This window comes from Equus przewalskii, chromosome 6, assembly GCF_037783145.1.
Source record: "Equus przewalskii isolate Varuska chromosome 6, EquPr2, whole genome shotgun sequence".
Taxonomy (NCBI): Eukaryota; Metazoa; Chordata; class Mammalia; order Perissodactyla; family Equidae; genus Equus; species Equus przewalskii.
The window spans coordinates 40325476-40351042 of NC_091836.1; the positions used below are offsets into that span (position 1 = coordinate 40325476).

General features: G+C 42.3%; 1 protein-coding gene and 1 pseudogene across 5 annotated transcripts in view; both read left to right on the forward strand.

Annotated features, from left to right (window-relative positions):
• Positions 1–25567, forward strand: part of NTM (neurotrimin) — a 908157-nt gene that overhangs the window by 9505 nt on the left and 873085 nt on the right. The window contains exon 1 of one of the 5 annotated variants that reach the window (XM_070623484.1): positions 13166–13735. The exons of the other annotated variants lie outside the window; for them this stretch is intronic. The gene's annotated coding sequence lies outside the window, so the exon portion shown is untranslated. Of the gene's footprint in view, positions 1–13165; positions 13736–25567 lie in introns of those variants that run through there. 5 annotated transcript variants of the gene reach the window in all.
• Positions 5514–5625, forward strand: LOC139084399 (U6atac minor spliceosomal RNA; annotated as a pseudogene).

The window sequence follows — 25567 nt, forward strand, 5'->3', positions numbered from 1 at the left end:
CCATGGCCGCCTTGGGTGTTTCTGCTGTTCCCTCCTCACAGCTCCCGGGCACGCTGCTCCCCTCTGCTGAGTGCTGCCCTTGTCTACCATGAAAACACTTGTTAACATTCAAGACAAAATCCCACGCTCAGCCTCCCTCTGAAGCCTCTCGTTTCTTCCTTTCTGCCTCCGTTGCTCTCGTGCTGACCTCCATTCTGAATGTCCCCCAGGTGTTTGCGTAGTTACCTACTTAAACGTCTGTCTAAACTCTCACCAGACCATGAGTGCCTGGAGGTCAGGGACTGACTGCCTGATTTCTCTCTTCATTCCTAGCACAGCCAGCACAGTACCTGGCACAAATGTGACACCCAGTGTTTATGGACAGGAAGAAAGGAAAGAGGGGTTGGGGGAGGGATAAAGGCCTGGGATCCCCTTAGGTTTTTCAGGAGCTGTATAACTCTGTTGACTTATGGTAAGCTGTTGTGAGCTGCTGTTAATTCAATCCTTCTTTATCCTGTGCCTGTGTTGTTTTACTATGTACACAACAACCTGACCTCAGAACTTACCCTTTCTGAAGTCATCTTATTAGGTTCAAGAGATCTTTCTTGGGCTCCGAATCTGTAATCCCATATATTAGAAACCCCTTGTGGCTGTAATCAGTCATAAACCGTAGTTATAGATACCTAGGTAGTGGTAGATGAACCCAATATTTCTGGCTAATCTTAGCTGAGAGCAGAAAATAGTCACTCTAGTGGTCAAGAGATCAGATAAGTGGAGGAAGGCGTGGGTATCTGGAGCCGCGTTGGCATCAGAAGGAGCAACAGGGACAAGGGAAGTTTGACTCTAAGAAGAGGAGAAGGTGACTACATGCGTTGATTGAGTTGAAGACGATGCAGTGGTCAGGTGTTTCTTATCTGTTTCTTCAAATCTACTCTTTCTCCTTCTTTCCCAAAGCTTTCCACTGGGGCATTTGATTGTCCTCCTAAACGGTCAGGATGCTGGGCCCAGACATGGAGAAGATTAATTGACAGCTTTTTTCTCAATGCAATTGGTGATGCACAGACATCCACAGTTGGATAAACCGTTTTGTTAATTCTGAAAACAAATAAGAATTAATTAATTGATCCACATTTCTTCCTTTTCCATTTAAACTTTTTAATAGAAGAATCTAAATGCCTTATCATTATTTTTTTCATTACTTTTTTGCACTACTGAAGCCTTGTCCAAGGTCAAAATAATTTAATCATCAAATCCAAAGCTTTTTCACAGACTCCTAGAGTTGTGAGATGCCTTGGAATTTACCCATTCTCCCACCCAAGGCACCAATCTCACCTGAATGATGTTCACTAATTACTGTTCAACAATTCCAGAGATTTCCAGTGAGCAGACACTCACTGCCTGAGTTGCAGTCCCCAGTCTGGCTGTCTGCCAGAATCAACTGTGGAGCTCGTTCTAAGCAGATGCCCAGGTCTGACGCAAAAATTCTCATAGAATTTATCAGAATAGGGCAAGGTCATCTCTACTTTGCAGTAACTGCAGATCACTCTATCAGGTAGATATATCTGAGAGTAACTGGGATTAGCAGCTCTTTTCATAGTTGGTAAATTGTGTGAGAAAACACTATCCTGGCAGGTACTTTGGATGCCTCCTTAAAAATCAATTCTATCCTTTCTCTTTACAAACAGTGTTCTAAATTTGTTCAGGGCAGCAATGTGCCCATTCAAAATACTCATCTCTGAGGTTCCCTTATAGCTGAGTATGGTCATGCAACACAATTCAGACTAATAAGATGTAAGCACAAGTGTACTGGGTATACTCAGGAAGCCTGAGCTTTGTAAACCTTACCATTCCTAATTCTCCTTGACTGAGAGATTGGCATACTACCTGGAGGTCCAGGAGTCAATTTGCAAACAGGAAGACAATGCACATCATGACTGGAAAAGAAGGAAGCTTTTAGGTTGAACCAAATAGACTTGCTGTTTTGGTAAATCAAAAATAGTTGAGTATAAACAATTTCATATGGTTCAACCTAATAGAAGGACCCAGGTTCAAGATGATATAACAGTTGTACCAGCTCTGGAATACATATTTTCGTACTTATTATTACTTATGGAAAAAAAAATCCCTGTTAATTAGTTTTCTATTACTTGTAGCTGAAGACAATCCTAATAAATCTATGTGGAGCAAAAAGTTGCCTCTTCCTAACTTCTGCCAATTAGAGCTACTCAAAATACAAATAATTTTGTGTGATCCACTTTCTTTCTAAGAGACGACTCTCCAGGACCCTGCTTATCTTGACATTCTTAGTTCCTTCTCATGATTATCACAGGCATAACTTCTGGACCACTAATCATCCTCATCGTTATCTTCTGAACATGCTCCAGTTTGATAACAATCCACTAAAGGCATCACCAGACAGAGCCTTCCAGATGTAGTCTGATTGGCAAAGTGGAGCATGAACTATTACCTACAACATTTTGGACGTTATAGTTATATAGGCCCACTCTATTATTCTGTTAGTTTCTCTTTTTTTTTTTTTCAGACATACCACACTATTGACTCATATTGATGTTGTACTCATTCCTCTGACAAAAAAGCTATTATACAAGACCTCTCCGATCCTTGATTACAGTTAATTTTGTTTAAATGTTTCTTTTAAGTATTTGAAACTTCACTGCAACTTGGGTCATTATTTATATCCATTGAGATTATTCTGGGACTCTGATGAACTGTCACCATCAGTTTTGTTTCATCCCCAAATGATATAAACATGTCATCTCAACATCAGCAAGGTGAATGATAAAAAAGAAAAAAGTAACATAATAGATCCAAGGCCATGGCCAAGTTCTTTCTTTCTTTCTTTCTTTTTTTTTTGAGGAAGATTAGCCCTGAGCTAAATACTGACAATCCTCCTCTTTTTGCTGAGGAAGACCGGCCCTGAGCTAACATCCATGCCCATCTTCCTCTACTTTATACGTGGGACACCTACCACAGCATGGCTTTTGCCAAGTGGTGCCATGTCTGCACCTGGGATCCGAACTGGCGGACCCTGGGCTGCCGAGAAGCGGAACATGTGAATTTAACCGTTGCGCCACCGGCCGGCCCCCAAGTTCTTTCTTACATTTATATTTCATCTACTCCAGAATGATCAATTCAGACCCTACTGCGTGCTAGCCATAAAAAACAAGACATACTTCTTACACTCAATAAGGAGACAACTCAATATAGTACGGTAAGTGCTAGGATGTTTGTCATGGCAGCATCTAAGAGATTTTTCAAGTCAGAGAAGTCTTCTAGAAGGAACAGATGGTAAAGCTGAGACACAAAGGTGACTAGATTTAGCCAGTTAAGAGGAGAGATGAGTGTCACAGGTAGAGGAAACTGTATATGCCAAAACCTAGAGGCAGAAGAGCATGGTTAAGAATTCAGGAATCCAACAGCCAATCAGGCTAGATTGAGTGTGTCTATGTGGTTTAGGGGGGCAAAAGTGGAGGGGGAGGAAGGATGCAGGTAGAAAGACAAGAGGTGTAGGTAAAGATGGAGACAGACATCAGACCTTAGGTGGCCTTATGGTTCTTATTAAAGGTTTTATACTGAGGGAAGAAAGGTGTGGTGAAGGGTTGTGTGCCAGATAGTAACATGATCAGATTTGCAGTTTTAATCATTAAATAACATTATTTGGGTTACTAAAAAATGTTAAAATGTTACTCTAGTTACAGTGTGGGAAATGAATTAAAAGGGGACAAGACTAGAGGCAAAGGAGCATCCTAGGGATTGTTGCAGCCGATCAGACATGAGTTAACCAGGGGGAGAGTTGCAGAGATGGAGGGAGGTGGCAATATTCAAGAGTCATGGAGGTAGAAAGGTTCCGACTTGGAGATGGAGAAGACAGAGGACGGTAAGTGACAAAGGAAAGTGAAGAGGACTTCTAGCTTCTGGATAAATGGTGAATAGGTAGGTTTTCAGGAGGTGGTGATGAATTCGATTTGGGCCATGATGGGTCTGAAGGTGCGTGCTGAACATATATTAGGAGCTCTCCAATATGAAATTAGCTAGATAGATCTGGAACTCTGGAGAGACATCTGAGCTTGGACAAAGATGCTCAACACAGAGATAATTAATTACCCAGGAAGAGAGTAGAGAGTGCACGAAGAGAGTAGAGAGTACACGAAGAGAAATGAGGGAAGACAACTAGTATTTAAAGATTGGGAAGAGATCTTGGAAAGAAGATTGAGAAGAAGTGGTCAAAAACATACAAGAAAGACCAGGAGAACGTGGTGCCATCGAAGTCAAAGGATGAGTGTTGGGGGACGGCAGGAACATTAGCAGTGTCAAATGCTGCTGAAGGATCAAGTAAGATTATACTTAGTAAAGAGAATATCTTCGATCACCTTGGGAGAACAGTTTTGTGGAGTGGAGCCATAGTGTGGTGGATAAAAGTGGGATGAGGATATAGAAAATGTGAACAATTACTTCAAAAGTTCGTGGGGTTTCGGGTGAAAAAAAAAGGGAGAAAGCAGTGAGACAAAAGGAGAGTGCACTTGGAGAGGATGTTGTCACTTTTGTAAGACGGGAAAGAGCCCTCTGAAAGCTGATGGGCAGAGACTAGTAAACGGAAGCATGGAAGAAAGACACAGGAGATGACTGACCAAGTGGGGTCCCTTAGGGAGTATGAGAGGGTAGGCGGGGCGGTGAATCTTGAGCACAGGTAGAAGAATGAGTATTGAGAAAGAGAAAGACCAATTGCATCACTATTTAAAGTAAGGAAGGAGAAATACACTTAAGAATATCCATTATGTTTGTGTTTGGCTGCAAATAACAAAACTACATGATAAAAAATGGTTTAAATAAGATAGAATTTTACCCCTTGGCTTACAGAACATCCCCTTTGTTCATGGCTGGTGCAGTGTTCCCTAAACTCAGGGATCAAGCCCTTTCTGTTGTTTGGATCTATTGTACATGGCTTTGACACTACGCTACAATGGCAGCATCTGTGTGCCAGGCAGTGAGATGAAGGAGGAGATGAAAAAGAAAGGGTAGAATGGATAAGTGTACTGTCTTCCCAAGATGGTCCTTTCCTGGAAGCCCTTACATGACACTCTTCCTCACAGTCCCTTGGCCAGAACTTGGTCACATTGCCACATTTAGAGGCAACAGAATGTGGGAAATACATTATCCACTGCCTAGACAAATTCAGGGGCCTATCACCATGGAAGCATGGGAGGATGAATATTAAGAGACAATTAGGGGCTGGCCCCATGGCCGAGTGGTTTAGTTTGCATGCTCTGCTTTGGCGGCCCGGGGTTCCCTGAGCGCAGACCTAGCACTGCTCCTTAAGCCATGCTGAGGCGGCGTCCCACGTAGAGGAACTAGAAGAACCCACAGTTAGGATATACCACTATGTACGGGGGGTTTTGGGGAGAAAAAAAAAGGAGGAAGATTGGCAACAGATGTTAGCCCAGGGCCAATCTTCCTAAAAGAAAAAATAAATAAAAGGCTCTTTGCCTATTAGGAAAAAAAAAGAGACAGTCAGTGTGTTGTACGAAAGGAAGGTTAGAACTCCCCTTGACAAGAATGGAAGAGGCCCTCGGACATGCATGGTTAAGGCATTGCCACCTCCTCTGTGGCATCTAACCATGGGTTTGCAACGTCTCTAATCATAAGGGAAATGCAAATCAAAATCACAATAAGATAGCACTTTGCACCCATTGGGATGGTTATTATTTTCTTAAGAAAGAGGAATATAACAGATATTGGCAAGGACGTGGAAAAATTGAATTAGAGCACTTACGCATTGCTGGTGGGAATGTAAATTGGGGCAATCACTGAGGAAAACAGTTTGGTAGTTCTACAAAAAGCCAAAAATGGAATTACCATATGATCCAGTAATTCCATTTATAGGTATATACCCCAAAAACTTGAAAGCAGGGACTCAAACAGATATTGCACGCCAATGTTGCCAGCAGCATCATTTACAGTAGCCAAGGGGTAGAAGCAACCATAGTCTCCATCAATGGATGAATGGGTAAACAAAATACGGTACAGACATACAATCAAACATTTTTCAGCCTTAACGAAATTAATGAATGAAATTTTATACGTGCTACAGCATGGATGAACTTTGAAAACATTATGTTAAGTGAAATAAGTCAGACACAAAAGGACAAATATTGTATGATTACACTCATCTGAGGTACCTGGAATAGGCCAATTCATAGAAACAGAAAGTAGAAGAGAAGTTCCCAGGAGCCGGGGGGAGGGCATGGGGAGTTGCTCAATGTACAGAGTTTGTGGGATGATGAAAAAGTTCAGGAGATGTATGTTGACGGTGGTTGCACAACACTGTGGATGTACTTAATGCCACTGAAGTGTGCACTTAAAAATGATTAAAATTTTATGTTACGTGTATGTTACTCCAATAAAGAAAAATGAAAAAAAGAGGTAATTAGCTGTCCTTGGCACAGTGTGGATGCAGGAAAGTGAAGCAGTTTGCATTTGATGCCTTTTATTTTTTCTGAGCATAATTCGGGGAGGATGTGTGTTTACACACATGTGTGAACAGCTTCACATATGTGTTTTTCCAGAAAGCAGAAAAGAATTGAACTGGTTCCTTATGTAATGGGTCAAAGAGCTGGCTGGTGAGGCTGAAGGGTCTCATGCAGGGTTCGGTGCTCCTTTCCTCATGGCATTCTCTTTTCTCCCGATTTTTAAGATATAAAGAGATCTACCACTACCTTATTTTTCCATCTCTTTTTCCAGTTCTGGTGATACCATTTAGGAGATGGTACCAGACCACAAAGATAGAGTTTTACATTTGCCGTTTACAGAGCACATCCACATCAAATATATTTGTTGATCTCCACATCAATCAGGATATTCTTTTCTCATCCCAGTTCTATTTGGAATTGAATTTTTTCCCTAAGCCTTTATTTTCCTCATCTGTAAAAGGGGATATTTAAAGTTCCTTGGAATGTAGTTTTCATGTTTAATTGAATTATGTTTATGAAACCTGTCACTCAATACATAGTGGGAAAGTGAAAGCCAACGATTTTACGAGGTTTTTTTCACAGCCCAGGTGTCAGTGGCCGTGCCTGCCCATCAGTTCTTCTCAGCTCCCCCCTCCTGTAATCAGCAACTCAGCTCGGTTCCGCCTCTGAATGACTCCTGTATCTGCCCGCCTCCTGCCTGTCTGCCACTGGCTCAGGTGCGGCTTACGTCATCGCTTGGACCAACGCAGCCTCTTAGTAGGGCTCCTGCTACCCGTTCACATCTCAGCTCAGCTCACCCTCCATCTTGCCGGTAATTGATTATCTTGCTAAAAAATACATTTTGTCACCTCAGTACTTTACTTAAAGTCTCCACTAGCCCGCCTGGCTTTCAAGATAAGGCCCAAGGTCCTCAACTTGGCACAGAGTCCCTTCCCTCTCTTGCCCCAGCCTCTTTCTTGCTGAGTCTCGCAGCATCCTCCTCATCTACTCTTTAGCCCCACTGACCCTGAGCACTGACCCTGGACACTGATGCCCTTCCACAGCTCTGTGCCTTTGCACACGCTGCTCTGTGCTGGGAATGTCCTTCCTGCAGGATTAGCACAGTGCAACACAGCACAGACTTGTTTTAATGTCGAGGATAAGGGAATAAATGAGGCCACGAAAAGAATTTAAAAGGCTGAAAAAGGAGAACAAAACTGTTTTGAGACCTACTCTAACCCACCATTTCTATATCTGGCCTTTTTGCAGATCCCTCCCAACAGTTTCTTTGTTTCTAGTCTGCCCCAGGGAAAGAAGAAGGGGTGCATGGCACATAATGTTATTAAAGCCACAGCTGTCCCACTGTGGTCCCTGAATCCCAAAGTCTGGGCCTTTCTGACGCGCAGCTATCTGCGTTTTAAGAAGCCCCGCAGGCGATTCACAGTAAGTTTGAGAAGCGCTGAATTAAGGGGGTCATGAGGCACAGAGGGAGGGAGCTGATGGCAAGGGCTGCTGCTCCCAGCGTCAGGACGGTGACGGGGAGGGAGTCACCGGCCCTGCCCCCAGGGGAGGCTGCTTCTCTTGAATACGCCCACTTCAGAAAAAATAACACCAGAACAGAGCAAGCTTGGTGGTATGTAAACTATGAAAATATTTACATATTTTCATATGTAACGAAATACATATTACTATGTAAGGAAATGCATATTCCCTTTTGCTAGGGTGCCAGATTTAGCAAATAAAAATCTAGGATGCTCAGTAAATTTAAATTCTGGATAAACAACAAATAATATTTTATTATGCAAAGCACATACTTATACTAAAATATTATTTCCTACTTATCTGAAATGCAAATTTAACTGGGTGTCTTGCTCTTGTTCTGTTTTATCTGACACCCTACCTTTGTCCATAAGTGTTAAATATGTGAGGGAAATCGCCTGATCAGAATCAGATGTCTAAAAGGCAGGAGTCAGTTTTAGTAACCGGTTTATTTACTCTTTAATGGAGAGGTATATGATTTGAAAGGGAAGAAAAATAACGGCTGCTTTTCCTGACTCATTGGATTATGTGTAAAATCTACATTTGGGGAAAAAAAGAGAGGAAGAGAGTGAGCATATAGAGAGAAAGAAACAAGATGTCGGTTGCAAGTGGCCCGCATGCCAGAAAGTTCCTTCCCTCAGTTGACATAAATGAGCACCGTCATGGGCCAGGTCCTGTCCCCACGGCCCATGCAACAGAAACGCGGAGCGAGCTTCAGAGTTGAGCTCCCTCCCCTGAGGCCCCAGCTCCTGGGCAGGTTTTCTACAGCCACTCCTTACTGCCCCAGGTGACAGGATGCCACTTCAGAGGGTGGAATGTGGCACTGTGAGTGGGGAATGAATAACAGGCTTCCTAACAAGATGCAGCTGAGGGAGCAGCTTGCTGACAGAACAATTTGCTGGTGCCCGGAGTCTCTGCCCAGCCTCAGCAGAACTGCAGCGGGCGTCAGGAGAAACTCAGGACTTACCATTTGCCTAGGTGTCAGGTTCCCGGTGAGCCGGCATTCTTCCCACGGCGCTTTTCCAGGCCTGCAGCCTTGATGTGCGAGCCACCGAGGCTTCCAGAGCCCCAGGAATCACACGTACAACCATTCCTTCATTTTCCCCCCTCTTGATCCGCTTGTGTTTATGTAAATGGTTGGAAAAGCAGTTTTCGGCTTATTTCCGAAGCTTAAGGGCTTCCTGAGAAGCCTATTATTGAAAAATCAGAAACTGAAAAGCAACTTCTTAGACAATGAATTAGCAGCTCAATGACTGTGTGTAATGCAGAGTGTGCTGTAACTGGCTGCGTTACAACCGGGAACTCCCCTGGGATGCGGTAATCAAACACATGCCAACAGGTTGTCTGTTTCAACAGAGAGTGAGTAATCAAAGGAGATTTGCAGTTAATCCAAATATTACAGAGACGCATCCAAGAGAAGGCCAGGAAAAGGAGAAACTAGAAGAAGGGTGTGGGGAGACCAGAGCTTTCTGACCTGGAGTTCCATGTGCAACTGAGAGAACTTCAGGGGACAAAGTTCATCCATCTGAGCGCTGATGGCACCAACTACCTAGAGGGGAAACTGAGTCTTGGCTACACATTGAAGCAGACCAGAAAATTAACCTCAACACTTGCCTCTTCCACTTGACCAGTGATGTCAAATTGGGGAGCAAATTACCTAGCATTCAGTGATTTGCTGCAAAAGTCTGAGTCCTATACTGGTTTGAGGGCTAGGGGTAGGGTGAGGAGTGGGGAAGGACTTGCTCCATCTGAGAGGCGCTGGCTAGATAGTGGAACTATGCAGTGTTTCGGGGAGACGGTTCAGTTTGTGTGTCTATCTCTGTGGTTCTCACAGTGTGGTCCCAGGCCAGCAGCATCAGCATCACCTGAGATCTTGTCTGAAACGCAGATTCTTGGGCCCCATCCCAGCCCTATAGTCTCAGAAACTGAAGCGAGGCCCCGCATGCTGTGTATTAAGAAGCCCTCCAGGTGATTCTGACACTCGCAGAAGTTTGGGAACCACTGGCTAATCTGAGCACCTGCACACTGTGGGTACCAGCAATGCTCCACGTTCCTCTGCAGGCCTGTGGGTGAGCACAGCCATGGCTGGCTCGAGTCAAGATCCTGGAGCAATTCTGTGCTGAGCCGCTCGGTCCTGATCCCCTCACAGGGCTATGGAGTTTTTGGGAAAGAAATTTAACATTTATTAAACATGTACTAGTACTTGGTGCCAGGCCCTGGTAAATGTTTTATGTGTGATATTTTATTTAATCCTTTCTACAACCTTGTGAGCTAGGTGTTATAGGTAGGATTTTATTGCTGAGAAAATTTTGGCTCAGAAAGGTCAACTGGTCCAGGTCTGAATGTTTCCTGAGCCTATGCTCCTTCCCCTATCCCCCACAGCATCTCTGACAGGCGTCCTCTGCCCCCAGAATGCCTTGGGTGCCCCCTGCACAAAGCACTGCCAGCCTGGCAGGGCCCCAGTTCTACATTTCCATTCCTCCCCCACCCCACCCGACTCCTTGCCTCATGTTAATTTCCCACCTGAGTACTGAGTACTTTATAAATAGCAAATCTAAAATGAATTTTCTACCAGCGATCATTAGCTCCCTTGACATCCATTAAACATTCTCGCAAGCAGAGTGAAGTGACAAAAGGGATTGATTTTTACAGTATGCTTAATAGGGGAAAAGAAAGAAAGGTGTTGACAGTCCTTTTTTTTCTGTCCTGATATCACAAGGAATTTGAAATCAGTCAAATGACTTTTATCTGGAAAAAAGAAGGCTAGGATTGGGGGTGGGAGGAGTCAGGGTGGGGAGAGAGAAGCAGCCTGCCCAGCACCCTGCTCAGCCCACTTCTGCATTTGTGACAGGTAAACATGGAGTTAGTTAGCTCATGCCAGCCACCAAGATGAATATGTCAGAGTTAATGCGTCAAAATATATAGGGTCCAAGCCAGGGAGCGAGTGGAGGGCTGGGGGAGGCAGGAGAGCAGTGGTGGGGAGAGGCAAAGTAACCAATCTTCTGCGGAAACTACTGGAAGAATAAATGTGTTGATGCAATAGCTGAAGTCAGAGGAAGCTGGCATATGAGGCACTGTAGCTGAAAATTTAACTTTGATTTCAATTTTCATATTTGTCAGCAATAATTAGATTCACGAAATGTTTTGCCACTGTTCTAAAATACTAATAAGTAGAGGCCTTTGTAGTGTGGTTAATGGAGTCTTTTTTTCCTAGTGGTCTAGAAAAATTCCATTAAAGCAAAAAGTCATGCTATATTATGGCACTTCAACATACAGGCCTCTGCTGCCACAGTACTGCCGTCCCCGAGCCCGCCGCCCTCCGTGTAGCCACAGAGCCCTGGCTGGGGAGGGGCTTTGCATGTCATAAGCCTCAGCTGTCCATCATGTTTGACCTGCACAGACTTCCCCACATGGGGGAAGCCAGCCAGTCAGAGACAAAAGGAGACGCAAACTGAAGAAAGCATTGCCCTGGAAAGGACCCTCACCTCCTGGAGCAGGCTGAAGAGAGGACGGGGGAGAGGATGGTCGGGTGGGTGCCTGGCTCTGGCTGGGAAGTGCGGCTCCTGCCTGAGGACAGGAAATCCATCCCCGTTCATCACCAAACTGGACTCCCCGGGGTTAAGGCTGGAGCCCCTCCGAGTGGCAGAGCCCACATTTCCATCTTCTCCCAGTGCCCATCCTGCACTGGGAAGGCTGAATTCTCTGGAGATAGAGTTTGGTTAAAAGGTCTGAGACCTACTATTTTTGAGTGACTTTTTCCTGGGATGTCTAAACCTCTCTCTGATATCCCAGGGTGCTCCCTGCAGGCCAATATGTGGTGGAGGGGTAAATGACTCCCTTACACAGTTAAGTGTATAATACAGACACTCTCCAGAGAGCCCAAGTGGATAAGGAAGGGTCTGGAGCACGCTCACCTCCCTTCCACCCTGCCTTCACTGGCACACCACTGCAGTCAGGGATTCTCATGCAGGTGCGCTGGTGTCTCAGAGAGGCTCTCTCCTGTTGCTGCAGAGCAGCTGCCTGTTAGTGCATCTCTTGGAGTCCAGTGAACTCAAGAACTCTGCCATGATGCCCTTAATTTTCCTTCCCTAAGTTTTGAAGAGAATTCCAAGCCATCAGTTCTAAGTTAACCAACAGAAAAGAAGAAAGCAAAATGGAGCTGTGTGATTTCCATCACCCACCCCCAAGTCCCCTTCCTGTCAAATTGTGGTTGCTTGACCTAGTAGTAGAGTGACTTGGAATTGACTAACCTTAAAAGGGAAACGATGGAGGAATGGATAGATTGGCAGGGAGCCAGACTCGGACTGACAACTCAGCCCGGATAAAGGACAACTTTTGGAAGCCACTCATAGCAAAAAACGGTACCTCCATCGCACCCACGAATGCAGGGCAACTCCTCGCCTTTGCCCTGCCCTTCCCTGGGACCCTGCTTTCCTTGGCCTTTGTCCCTCTGTGCTATGCCCTTGCATGCATGCCTATGTCTCCCAGTGGACAGAGAATGGCAGCCTGTGCTCCTTCCCCACAGTGCAGAGACCTTCCTGGGGCCCAGGCCTCTCCCCAGCCCCTCCTTCCTTCCCTCTCTCCCCACCAGTCGCTATTTTGCAGCCGCCTTGCTCTTCCCCCGTGGCATGTGCCAGATCTTATCCCAATGCAGCACTTCAGGATGAAAGAAGGAGGGGATATTAAATCCACCAGTGATACGCGTGGCAATTGGGAGAGGCTTTTGTTGTGTCATTTCCTACCTCCTTCAGCCTATTAAGCAAACAAAAGTGCTTGTGGAATGAGAAATGTAAATGGCCAACGCAAGCCGATTAATCCTAGATGTACAATTCCATTAATAAGGCCGCTTTTTAATAGGCAGCTCCGGCAGCAGCGGTGGACAGGCCGGGAATTGATGTATTCTCTGTAATTGTATTGCAACTAATAGGATATGAAGAAAATTGTACTGGAGAAGCAGGTCTTTCAACACCATTTTCCAATCAGCTGAAATAATGACTTGCAGACGAAAGCCTTGAAAAGTAACGACACATTAAAAAAATATAACATCATCCAGGAGTATCCATTATTCCCAATCTTAGTTTGGGAGATCTTTCTTTCATTCTTCTCCCTCCTTGCCCCCACCTTCCCTCTTCAACTCCTCTCTACCACAGGGAATAACCCAAACCCAGAGGAGTCCTGTCACTTGTCGATGAGCGCAAGAGCTGTCAGGGAGGCCAGCTCGCAGGCTGCGGCTGTGTGTCTCCCTATTTGCAAGTCAGGAGGGAGAAGGAGAGAGGCAGGGTGCGGGGTGGAGAGATCACTGGAAGGAACCCAGTGCTGGATCTTAAGCCAGTCAGATGAGTGATTCTGGGCCGTCCCTTCACCTCCCTGGCTTCCCTTCCAGTTCCCAAATGCAGTGAATCTGAGTTATCACAGGGCAGGCTGGGAGGAAAGGCGGCCCCGCAGCATTCCGGGGCCAAAGATGGACGCCTGCGCACAGGGGTGTGCTGGTTGCCTGAAGGCCGCCTGCCGACAGGCTCTGCGGGACCCGGGTGTCTCCCCATGGACTGCGACTTCTCACCGGACGCCTGGCAAGCGCTCTTAGTCGTGGGTAAATTCATCTGTTCACTCCTTCGCTCACTCCCTCATTCATCAGATACTGACAGGATGCTGAGATGCTCTAGATGCCGCTCCAGGTTCTGGCCGCGCAGTGGTGAATAAAGCAGACAAAAAAATTCGTCCTTGCCCTCATGACGCTTGCAGTCTATCAGGTGAGCATAGTTTTTGCGGAGCCCTCACTATATATTCTATCAGTCCTTAGCCTTTTCGCTGGCTGAGAAGACAAGCGGAAGCGCCTCTGCTTTTGTGGATTTCGCTGGGGGCGGCAGCCGGCCCCTTGCCAGCACCTCTCCCTCCCCGCTCCCCCTCCCTCCACTGCGGTCGCTGGGTCTCTTTCCTGCCATTTGTATGCTGACTCTGCCCCTCCCTTGGTCGCAGGCTGGAGAGTAAATATAAGGAGAAAAGGCAAAGCACATTTCGGTTGAAATCCCCAAGGAAACAGATGTGATTGCTGTACAGAAATGGTTCCAATAAGGGCAGAAAGGAATATTGCTTTTATAGCTTTTGGGACATAAAACATTTAGAAAATGTGATTGACTGGCAGGGTCTAATTTATCATTTATCTCATTCCCTCTGCTCTCTCACTCTCTCTTCCCCACAACACGGGGGCACGTACTTAGAGGCAAACTTTTTTCTCCTCTTTGCTTTCCTTTCTTCTTCTCTCTCAGACTTGGATTTATCATCATTCTGTGAAGCAGGAGAACTCCTGTGGCTATTTATAATTAATGCTCAGAAACCTGCCAATCCATTTAATGACACTAGCAGGTCATGGCCCCCTTATAGCTCTCCATTAATCATCATTAGAACAGCTCTGAGTTTTTACATTCTTTTTAAATGTTAATTCACCTCTGTAATGCTCCTTTTAGTTAAAACTGTAAAGAGGCAAGTGGCTGGTCCCTCTGTGCCGCCTGCCAGGGGAAAGCCTGGTGGAGCTGATAAAGCCGGTTGATTTCATCTGCTCTTTTGTCCTCCACCCTGGCCCCACTACCAGATGCCAACCTAGTTTGTTCTTTGGTTGCCTATATTTCTCTTTTAAAAAATGCCTAGTGACTTAAAGTTCCGGGCCAATAAACCCACTCTGATATCTTTGGACTCTCAGGGCCAAGGTGACAATCTGTGAGGAGTTACTGACTCAGTGTCGTGATGTGGTTTTCTAGCTCCTTTAGGTGATGGATGGAGCATAAAGGGCTCCAGGGGTAAGTCGAGCTGAGAACTGCCCATGTGATTTTTCCAACACTCAAGAATATGCTCCAAATGAGCCGGCTGAATGAGGTTATCTAAAGAATTCTTCTTGTCAAGAGAGCTCACCACTTCCCCCATTTTTGCCACTAATGGGCTATGAGACTTTGGGTAAAACATTTCACCTGCCTTCTCACCTACAAAATGGGGCCCATATCTGTCCTGCCTAACTAATATGGTTAAATCTCTAAAGACTAGGTGGAGTTGAAATTATACCAAACTTTTAAAACTAATGTATCGATGCAAGGTGTCCATATAAGTCTCATTTCTTACCTTTCTCTGCCGCTTCACGTACATATCTCGACCTCCTGCTAAAGCAGTGCTCTGTTGTCGTTCAGGCCCGTGAGTGTGTATGCCCTCAAACCTCCATCTCGGTTGTATTTATATCATATTTCTCAAGCCGGAAAAGTATAGTAGAAAAAACATTAAAATGGCAATGAGGGAATCTGAATTTGAATATCAACTCTCTTACGTACTAACTGTGCAACTCTGAACAGCTTTCTTCAGCTCTCTCAGCCTCGTTTCCCTTACTTTTGGGCTTTATATTTCTAAGCCCCCTTGCTCTAGTAAGTCCTGTGATTTTATGGCTTGCCTCATACATGAGTCTGCCCAAAGGGCCGTGGCAGTGACGCAGGCCTAATTGGGAAAACCTGTCCCTTTGACCATCTGAGCTCTTAGATTCTCCTTGTCTCGTCAAGCAACGTGCCCAAGGCTTTAGAACTCTAACAAAAGCAGGCACAAATAGATGGGGAAAATAAAAAATAAGATTTAGTTCGTTTCCAACCCACTGTCTGACCTCTCGATACTACCCCTCTTTGTGCAAGGCATTCAGAGCTGTGGATTTGAACTTATTTTCAAAGTTGCCTCACATCCACACATTAAGTTGAGATAACTGCTCAGGGCCTACCAGGAAGCAGACATCTCCTATATTACATCATTTACTCCTTCTTAATACTTCTCTAAAGTAGGCTAACCTCGTTTTATACATGATTAAACTGAGGCATGAAGAGGTAGTGCTCCTGGTCTGAGGTTTGTGTAGCTTGCACATTGCGGGGGCACCGGTCAACCTAGGTCCCCTAAATTGAAGTCCAGACTTCTGTTTCATATAGTTTCATCTTGTTTTGCTCACTCTTCCGTTGTCTTTAGATGAGGATGAGGTAATACACTTTGGATAAAATAAAGACATACTGTATCAGCTGCTCCTGTTCTGGCATGAATTGTAACTGGTGACCTATGATTTGGGCTAAAAACCTACTTTCCTGGGTTGATTCCTCACTGTGCTTGCTTTCGCGTTGGCACCACGATGTATAAATGAGCTTCCATGGGATTTTCTACGGGGAGATCCACCAGCCACCCCTGTTCGTTTTTAGTCTTCCTACCTGTGTGGTCCCAGCCCCCATTCTTACAGGGACAGTCATACCTCCTTCTCCTTCCTGCGAAGCATCACTGACGCTCTAAGCAGACACCAGTCCCCAAGCTAGGCTTTGGCCATCTGTTCTGCCCATCACTCAAGAATGCAATAAAACCCACTTGACAATTATGTCAGCACAAAGGGCAGAGAGGGCTGCATAGCACAAAGCTGTGTAAAATTCATTCTTCCAAAGGTTGCCTCAAGAATATTCTGGCCAAAAAAAAAGCTCTAACAGCAAGTGGAGTATTGTGTCATCTGCCTTTTTCTCATTTCACTACTTTGCTTTATTAATGGATCTATGTTAGTTCTTGCTTGGTACAAGTTAATAATAATAAGACCTTAAAATCATGCAATGCTGTACACATTTGAAAGGACTTTCACTAATCTATTACATCTTTAAATCTTCCTGACTGTAGTTGAATTTTTGAACTGAAGGGGCCTTAGAAAACATTTAACCCAACTCTTCCAGCTGATTATTATGGATGTATTTTGTTTAGTTTAAGTAATGTATCCTTATCAAACATAATTTGGAAACCATACAAAAGTTGCTTTAAAAAGATTTAAAGTCACCCATGCACAATTACATTTAATGTATTTCCTTCCAAGTTTTTTCCTTATTCTCTGCCGTGGTTTTTATTATATAGTTATAATCATATCATTTATATCTCATTTTTTCTTTTAAGACTAGATCAGAAGCAATTTTCCATGTTGTCACATAGTGTTATTGAGCATAATTTTAATTGGTTTTATTGCATTACATCAAGCAGATGTATAATACCCGTTACCCTATGTTTGGACATTTATGTTGTTCTAATTTTTGGCTGTTATAAATAATGTTTCAGTGAACATCTCCATGAGTATAGCCTATCCCAGTTTTACAATTGTTTCCTTTAGACCAGATCACTAGAAATCCTATTATCACCGATTCTCTTATTTTACTCAGGGGAAACTGAGGCATAGAGAAATGAAGTGACTCCAGGTACTGTGGTCAGTGAAAAGATCAGCATGTACACCAGAAGTCAGGCCTTTTGTCTCCTGGTTTCACATTTCTTCCACTATCTGGTGGTCCTCAGAATTTTTAAAAAGGGCTTGAAAAACGTCTTGGTTGTCCACGTGAAGTAATTTTGTTTTTAGTGTCCAAAGATTGAGAAAAAACACAATAAAAATTGCCATAAATTCCGTAGCCCTTCTAAACAATGTGCGTGAAATTAACTACAGCAGTGTCCATATTTATTTAGGAACAACACGAGCGTGGATGTTGAGAAGGATCCATTCCATCTGTTGACAATGCTTGATGTGCACATGGATCCTAAACCCCTTTTAAAAACTTTTGCCCCCCAAACTAGGCTCCATTGTCCTTTAAAAAGAAGGCATCTTTGGGGGCCTCCCCAGTGGCATAGGGGTTAAGTTCATGCGCTCTGCTGTGGCGGCCCAGGGTTTGCAGGTTCAGATCCCTGGCATGGAGCTACACACTGCTCATCAAGCCATGCTGTGGTGGTGTCCCACATACAAAATGGAGGAAGATTGGCACAGATGTTACCTCAGGGACAATTTTCCTCAAGAGAAAAAAAAAGAGGAAGATTGGCAACAGATGTTAGCTCAGGGCCAATCTTCCTCACCAAAAAAAAAAAAAGAAGAAGAGTGTATCTTTGCTTTTCTGTCACGATGTTCGTTCCAAGCTAGAACCTGTGGGAACCACAGTTCTCTCCCATTGGACCTTTCCTGCCCTCTTTAATTTATAGGTAGAAGAGAGATGGAGTGACTGTTCTGAATGTTGACAGCTGCAACAGGCCTGCACCAAGTTTTATGTAGACTGCACAGCTTTACAACCTGAAAGATAGTCTCCAATAATAACAATAGCTTAAATTTATTGACCACCTATTAGGTACTAGGTACCATCCTAATTGCTATGTATGTGTAATTTCTGTTGATTTTTACAATGTTCCTATTAAATGGCTGCTACATTTATCATGCTTTTACAGATGAAAAGGCTAAAGAGGACAGGAGTTCAGTTCACACTATCTAATTGGCATGCAATATCCTATTAGTTTCAGGTGTACAACATAGTGGTTCAATATTTATATACATTATGAAATCATCACCACAATCAGTCTAATAACCATCTGTCACCGTGCAAAGTTATTACCACATTATTGACTATCTTCCTCATGCTGTTCATCATATCCCTGCGACTTATTTATTTTATAACTGGAAGTTTACATCGCTTAGCCCCTTCACTGACTTCACCCATTCCCCCATCCCTCTCCCCTCTGGCAACCACTGGTTTATTCTTTGTATCTATGAATTTGTTTCTGTTGCCTTTTCATTTTGTTGATGGTTTCCTCTGCTGTACAAAGCTTGTGTTTTTAGATTCCATGTATAAGTGAAATCATATGTTATTTGTCTTTCTCTGTGTGACTTATTTCAATTAGCGTAATATCCTCTAGATCCATCTATGTTGTCAAAAATGGCAAGATTTCCTTATTTTTTATGGTTGAGTAATAGTGGAATTGTTGCATATATGTATCACATCTTCTTTATTCATCTGTTGATGGACACTTAGGTTGCTTCCATATCTTGGCTATTGTTAATAATGCTGCAATGAACATAGGGGTGCATATATCTCTTCAAATCAATGTTTTGTTTTCTTTGGATAGATACACAGAAGTGGAATTGCTGAATCACATGCCATTTTTAATTTTTTGAGGAAACTCCATACTGTTTTGCATAGTGGCTGCACCAATTTACATTCCTACCAACGGTGTATGAGGGTTTCCTTTTCTCCACATCCTTGTCAACACTTGTTATTTGCCATCTTTTCAATAATAACCATTCTGGCAGGTGTGAGGTGGTATCTCATTATGGTTTTGATTTGCATTTCCCTGATGATTACTGATGTTGAGCATCTTTTCATGTGCCTGCTGGCCATCTATGTATCTTCATTGGAAAAATGTCTATTCAAGTTCTCTGGCCATTTTTTAATTGTGTTGTTTGTTTTTTTTGATATTGCATTGTGTAAGTTCTCTATATATTTTTGATATTAACCTCTTGTTGAATGTATGATTGGCAAATATCTTCTCCCATTCAGTAGGTTGCCTTTTCATTTTGTTGATGGTTTCCTCTGCTGTACAAAGCTTCTGGTTTTATGTAGTCCCATTTGTTTATTTTTGCTGTTGTTGCCTTTGCCTGAGGATACTGGGCCAAAAATATATTGCAAAGACTGATGTCAAAGCCTGACTGCCTATGTTTTCTTCTCGGAGTTTATGGTTCCAGGTCTTACCTTTAAGTCTTCAATCCATTTTGAATTTATTTATGTATATGGTGTAAGATAGTGGTCCAGTTTCATTCTTTTGCATGTAGCTGTCCAGTTTTCCCATCAATGTGTATCGAAGTGACTATCTTTTCCCCTTTGTCATAGACTAATTGACCATATAAGTGAGGGTTTCTTTCTGTACTCTGTACTAGGTTCCATAGATCTATGTGTTTGTTTTTGTGCCAGTACCACATTCTTTTGGTTACTTTAGCTTTGTAGTACAGTTTGAAATGAGGGCATGTGATACTTCCAGCTTTGCTCTTCTTTCTCAAGGTTGCTTTGGCTGTTTGGAGTCTTTTGTGGTTCCATATGAATTTTAGGATTCTTTGTTCTAGTTCTTTGAAAAACACTTTGATGTTTTGATGGGGATTGCACCAAAGGGTAGATTACTTTGGATAATATTGACATTTTAACAATATTAATTCTTCCAATCCATGAACATGGTATATCTTTCCATTTATTTGTGTCATCTTCAATTTCTTTCATCAATTTCTTATAGTTTTCAGAGTACAGGTCTTTCCCATCCTTGGTTAAATTTATTCCTAGGTATTTTATTCTTTTTGTTGCAGATAGGGTGGAGATTTGAGCCTTGGAATCATGGCCACCAATTGTACACTCTTCCCCTGTGCACACACAGCCTCCTTCACCCCACGTCCTCCAAACATTTGAGAAGTGTGATGAGGCAGGTCATGGTCCTTATATGTTCAGCTCTTGCTCTCATCCTTATCTCTCATTCAGAACCCACTTATGGAGTGAGGGACAATAAAGGACTCTTGGGACTCTCCTCTTTACTGGCTGGCTTTCCAGAATCACTGAGATGGCTCTTCTTCCTGAATAGGAATTTGCTGTGGTTATCCAGGCAGCAGCCACATTTGACCGAAGACTCTGTGCTCTGGCATGATTAGGAACAGATCTGTGGATGATTGTGATTACAGTATTAGATTGGGACACACAAAATGGCCAGTTTTCAACCATTTTGATGTCCAATAGCATCATTGTCATAAGGCTTATTCTAGTACATGTATGGGGCCTGATTGCCTCAGCAAGCTCATTCATTGGTTGATGACATATTGCAATAAAGGGAGGAAGATGGATATCTATCCACTTTGCCCACCCCTCAGCCAGCATAGGGAAGCTACAAAGGGACCCAAAAAACTTAGAGTATTGTAGGATAAGGAAGCTGTAATGAATAGATGATTAGGACATCACCTATCCCTTCTCTCCCACCTCTCTTCACATCACCTCAGGTTTACCAGCTAGCCTGAAGAAATTACAACTCTGTTTCGGTTCCTACTAGCTTTCATGTGAACTTGTGTTAGGGTTCTTACCCGCTTATGCTGAAGACCATATTCCTTTTCTGAAATGTAAAGCACCAGAGGAGCTCACTCCAGATGCACAGTCCTTATCCCTGGATAGTGTCTCTGTTCTAAATTCCTGCAATGTTGATCAAAAGCATGGGATTTAGAACTAGAGAGGTCTTGGTTTGAATCCTGATTCTACCATTTAATATGTGACCTTGAGAAATTTGTTTATTTTCTCTCAGCTTGGGTTTTGTCAACTATAAGATGATTTTAATGGTTAAATTCTAGAATATACGTAAAAGTGCCTGTGCATTGTGGACATGGAAGACATTTTTGCTCCCCCTTTTTTTCTGAATCTGGTGATCTGGGAAGGATGCCAGAGGAGGAAGTATGAAGGTACTCTCTTCACAGAGAAACACTATGTGCTGAACTGTAAATTGTCCCCTAAGTTCCACCAGGTGTAGTCATGCTTCTGTAGACAATGGACCATAACATTTCAAATATGGCATATTTTAGGAAATCTTGGACATGTTTTTTATTATTTAATTTCTTTCCTTTGAGATTGAAGTAAAACCAATTTCTGCTTCCTCTCTCTAGACCTAACCTTGGGCCTTCTGAGTTTTTGGAGTCTGATACTGAACGTCCCTAACAAACAGCCCTTTCTCCCATAGCGAGATACAAAAGAAAAGAGACATGCATAGAGACAGACAGAAACTTAGAGACAGAGGGAGAAAAAGAATTGATAGATAAATAGATAGATGTAGATATTTAAACTCTTAGAATCCCAAAAGTCAAAAATATTTAATCATCAGATAAACCTTTAATTAAAAACAAAATCTTGGGGTTGGCCCAGTGGCCCAGCAGTTAAGTTCGCACATTCCGCTTCAGTGGCCCAGGATTTGCTGGTTCGGATACTGGGTGTGGACCAATGCACCGCTTGTCAAGCCATGCTGTGGTAGACATTTCAGGAGATTTGATCTTCATTCTTATTGATTCTATAATTTGAATAATATTCTGAATATGTCAAGCTCAGGGACCAATTCCTATTGTGGAATCAAGAACTGTTTGCATTAGTCTACTTTGAGTGAGAGTGAATAGCCCAAGCAATGACCTTCCTCCACATTTAAAGTAGAGGAAGATGGCCATGGATGTTAGCTTAGGGCCAGTCTTCCTCCGGAAAAAAGTGGAGGATTGGCAGCAAATGTTGGCTCAGGGCTAATCTTCCTCAAAAAAACAAATAAGATAAATAAAAACAAAATCTTAGAGTTACCTATCCTTCTCAAACTCTTTCAAAACATTGAAGAGGAAGGAACACTTGCAAACCCATTCTACAAGGGCAGCATTACCCAAACACATAGACAATACAAAAGACAAAGACAATACAAAAAATTACAGGGTAGTATCCCTGATGAACATAGATGTAAAAATTCTCAACAAAATATTAGCAAACCAAATTCAACAATATATTAAAATATATATACCACAGTCAAGTAGGATTTATCCCAGGGATGCAAAAATGGTTTAATATCAATGAATCAATCAACGTGATACACCACATTAACAAGATGAAGGACAAAAATCATACAATAATCTCAATAGATGCAGAAAAGTCATTTGACAAAATTCAACATCCATTTATGATAAAAACTGTCAAAAAGTGGGTATAGAGGGAAGGATCTCAACATAATAGACACCATATATAACAAACCCACAGCTAACAACATACTCAATAGTGAAAAGCTGAAAACATTTTCTCTGAGATCAGGAATAAGACAACGATGTCCATTCTCACCACTTTTATTCAACATAGTACTTGAAGTCCTGGCCACAGCAATCAGACAAGAAAAAAAACAAAATAAAAGGCATCAAAACTGGAAAGGAAAAAGTAAAACTATCACTATTTGTAGATGACATGATACTATATGTAGAAAACCTTAAAGATTCCACCAAAAATATTAGAATTAATAAATGAGTTCAGTAAATTTTCAAGATATAAATATACAGAAATCTGTTGTGTTTCTCTAAACTAATAACAAGTAATCAGAAAGAGAAATTAAGAAAACAATTGCATTTGCAATTGCATCAAAAACATAAAATACCTAGGAAGAGATTTAACTAAGGAAGTGAAAGACCTGTGCTCTGAAAACTATGAGACATTGATGAGAGAAGACGAGGATGACAAAAATCAATGGAAAGATACACTGTGCTCGTGGATTGGAAGAATTAATCCTGTTCAAATGTCCATGCTACTCAAAGTAATCTAGATTCAATGCAATCCTCATAAAAAAAAAACCAATGACATTTTTCACAGAACTAGAACAAAGAATCCTACAATTCCTCTAGAACCACAGAAGATCCTAAATAGCCAAAGCAACCTTGATAAAGAAGAGCAAAGCTGGAGGTATCACACTCCCTGATTTCAAACTATACTACAAAGCTGTAGTCATCAAAAGAATATGGTACTGACATAAAAACAGACACATAGGTCAACGGAACACAGTACAGAGTCCAGAAAAACACCACGCTTATATGGTCAATTAATTTATAACAAAGGAGGCAAGAATATACAATGAGGAAAAGATAATCTCTTTAATAAATGGTATTTAGTAAACTAGACAGCTACATGCAAAAGAATGAAACTAGACCACTTTCTTACACTATGTACAAAAATAAATTCAAAATGGATTGAAGACGTAAATGTAAGCCCTGAAACCGTAAAATGCCTAGAAGAAAATACAGGCAGTCAGCTCTTTGACATCCGTCTTAGCAATATTTTTATGGCTCTGTCTCCTCAGGCAAAGGTAATAGGAGCAAAAATAAACGTATAAGACTACCTCAAACTAAAATGCTTTTGCACAGCAAAGGAAACCATCAATAAAACAAAAAGGCAACCTACTGAAAGGAAAAAGGTATTTGCAAATGATGAGGGTTAATACCTAAATATATAAAGAACACATACAATTCAATATCAAAAAACCAAACAATCCAATTAAAAAACAGGCAGAAGACCTGAATAGATATTTTTCTGATGAAGATGTATAGGTGGCCAACAGACACCTGAAAAGATGCTCAACATCAGTAATCTTCAGGGAATCATCAGTATCAGGAATGATCAGTAATCCTCTGTGATCATCAGGGAAATGCAAATCAAAACTGTAGGAGATACCACCTCACATCTGTCAAAATGGCTATTATCAAAAGATAAGAAATAACAAGTGTTGGTGAGGATGTGGAGAAAAGGAAACCCTCATACACTGTTGGTAGGAATGTAAATTGGTGCAGCCACTATGCAAAACAGTATGGAGTTTCCTCAAAAAATTAAAAATGGAACTACCATGCAATCTAGCAATTCCGTTTCTGTGGATTTATCTGAAGAAAACAAAACACTAATTTGAAGAGGGATATGCCCCTCTATATTCATTGCAGCATTATTTACACTAGCCAAGATATGGAAGCAACCTCAGTGCCCATCCACAGGTGAATGGATAAAGAAGATGTGGTGTGTAAATACATATATACACATATATGTATACATACAGTGGAATGTTACTCAGCCATAAAAAATAAGGAAATCTTGCCATTTTCAACAACATGGATGGACCTAGGGAGTATTATGCTAAATGAAATGTCAGAGAAAGACAAATACCATATGATTTCACTTATATGTGGAATCTAAAATAACCAAAAAAATGAAAAAACAAAAAAGAAGCAAACTGATGGATACTGAGACCAAAATGGTACAAATTTCCAGTTATAAAATAAACAAGTCATAGGGATGTAATGTGCAGCAGACAGAATATAGTCAATAATATTGTAATAACTTCATATGGCGACAGCTGGTTACTAGACTTATTGTGGTGACTATTTCATAATGTGTATAAATATTGAAGCACTATGTTGTACACCTGAAACTAATATAATATTTTATGTTAACTATACTTCAACGAAAAAATAAATAAAAATAAAGTTACATTAAGAAATGAAATAAAACAAACTCCTATGGGCCTTATAAGCATCCCCAGGCCACATAAAGAATAATCTCCCAGGTCATCTAGCTTCACCTATTCCCACCAAAGGTCAAAATCCCATCAAGCTACCTGTAGCATTTGAGAAAATGTGTTTGTCACCTTCTTTTGCTCAGGGCAGACTATTGGGCTATCTCTTCTCAGTGGTTTCCTTTAGTTAAAACATGAATTTTGAAAACAAGCAGACAAGGGTTCAAATCCCTGATGTGCCCTCTTCTGGCTGTAAGTTCTTTAGCCTCATTAAATGGAGCTATAAACTTTTGTCTGAGCGTTGTTGTAAAGATGACAGCACTTGATATTGACAAATAAAAATGGCAAGCAATAGGATATATTGGAGAATATGAGGAAGCCATTTGGAATAAACCTAATTCGGCCTGACCTTGTCTTTCCAAAAGGGCCTGACCCTGGCTGCTGAGCATGCATTGTATATCTGCTTTAGATATTCCCTATGGCAAGAACAAAGGCCCTTGAGATAAAGGTGCAACTTCCCTCCCCCTCCCAAGGTTGGCATTGTCGTCTCCTTAAGGATTAAGCATCTTTCCTTAGGCTAGAAACTGATTGCTGAGCTCACCTGTGACCGCCCAGCTCAAGACAATAGACTTGCCTCCTGCTATGCCCACCGAGATAGCAGACCCACTACCTGCTGTGTCCATCAAGCGCTGCGCTGACAGGACAATCTTGTGACTATTGTGGGA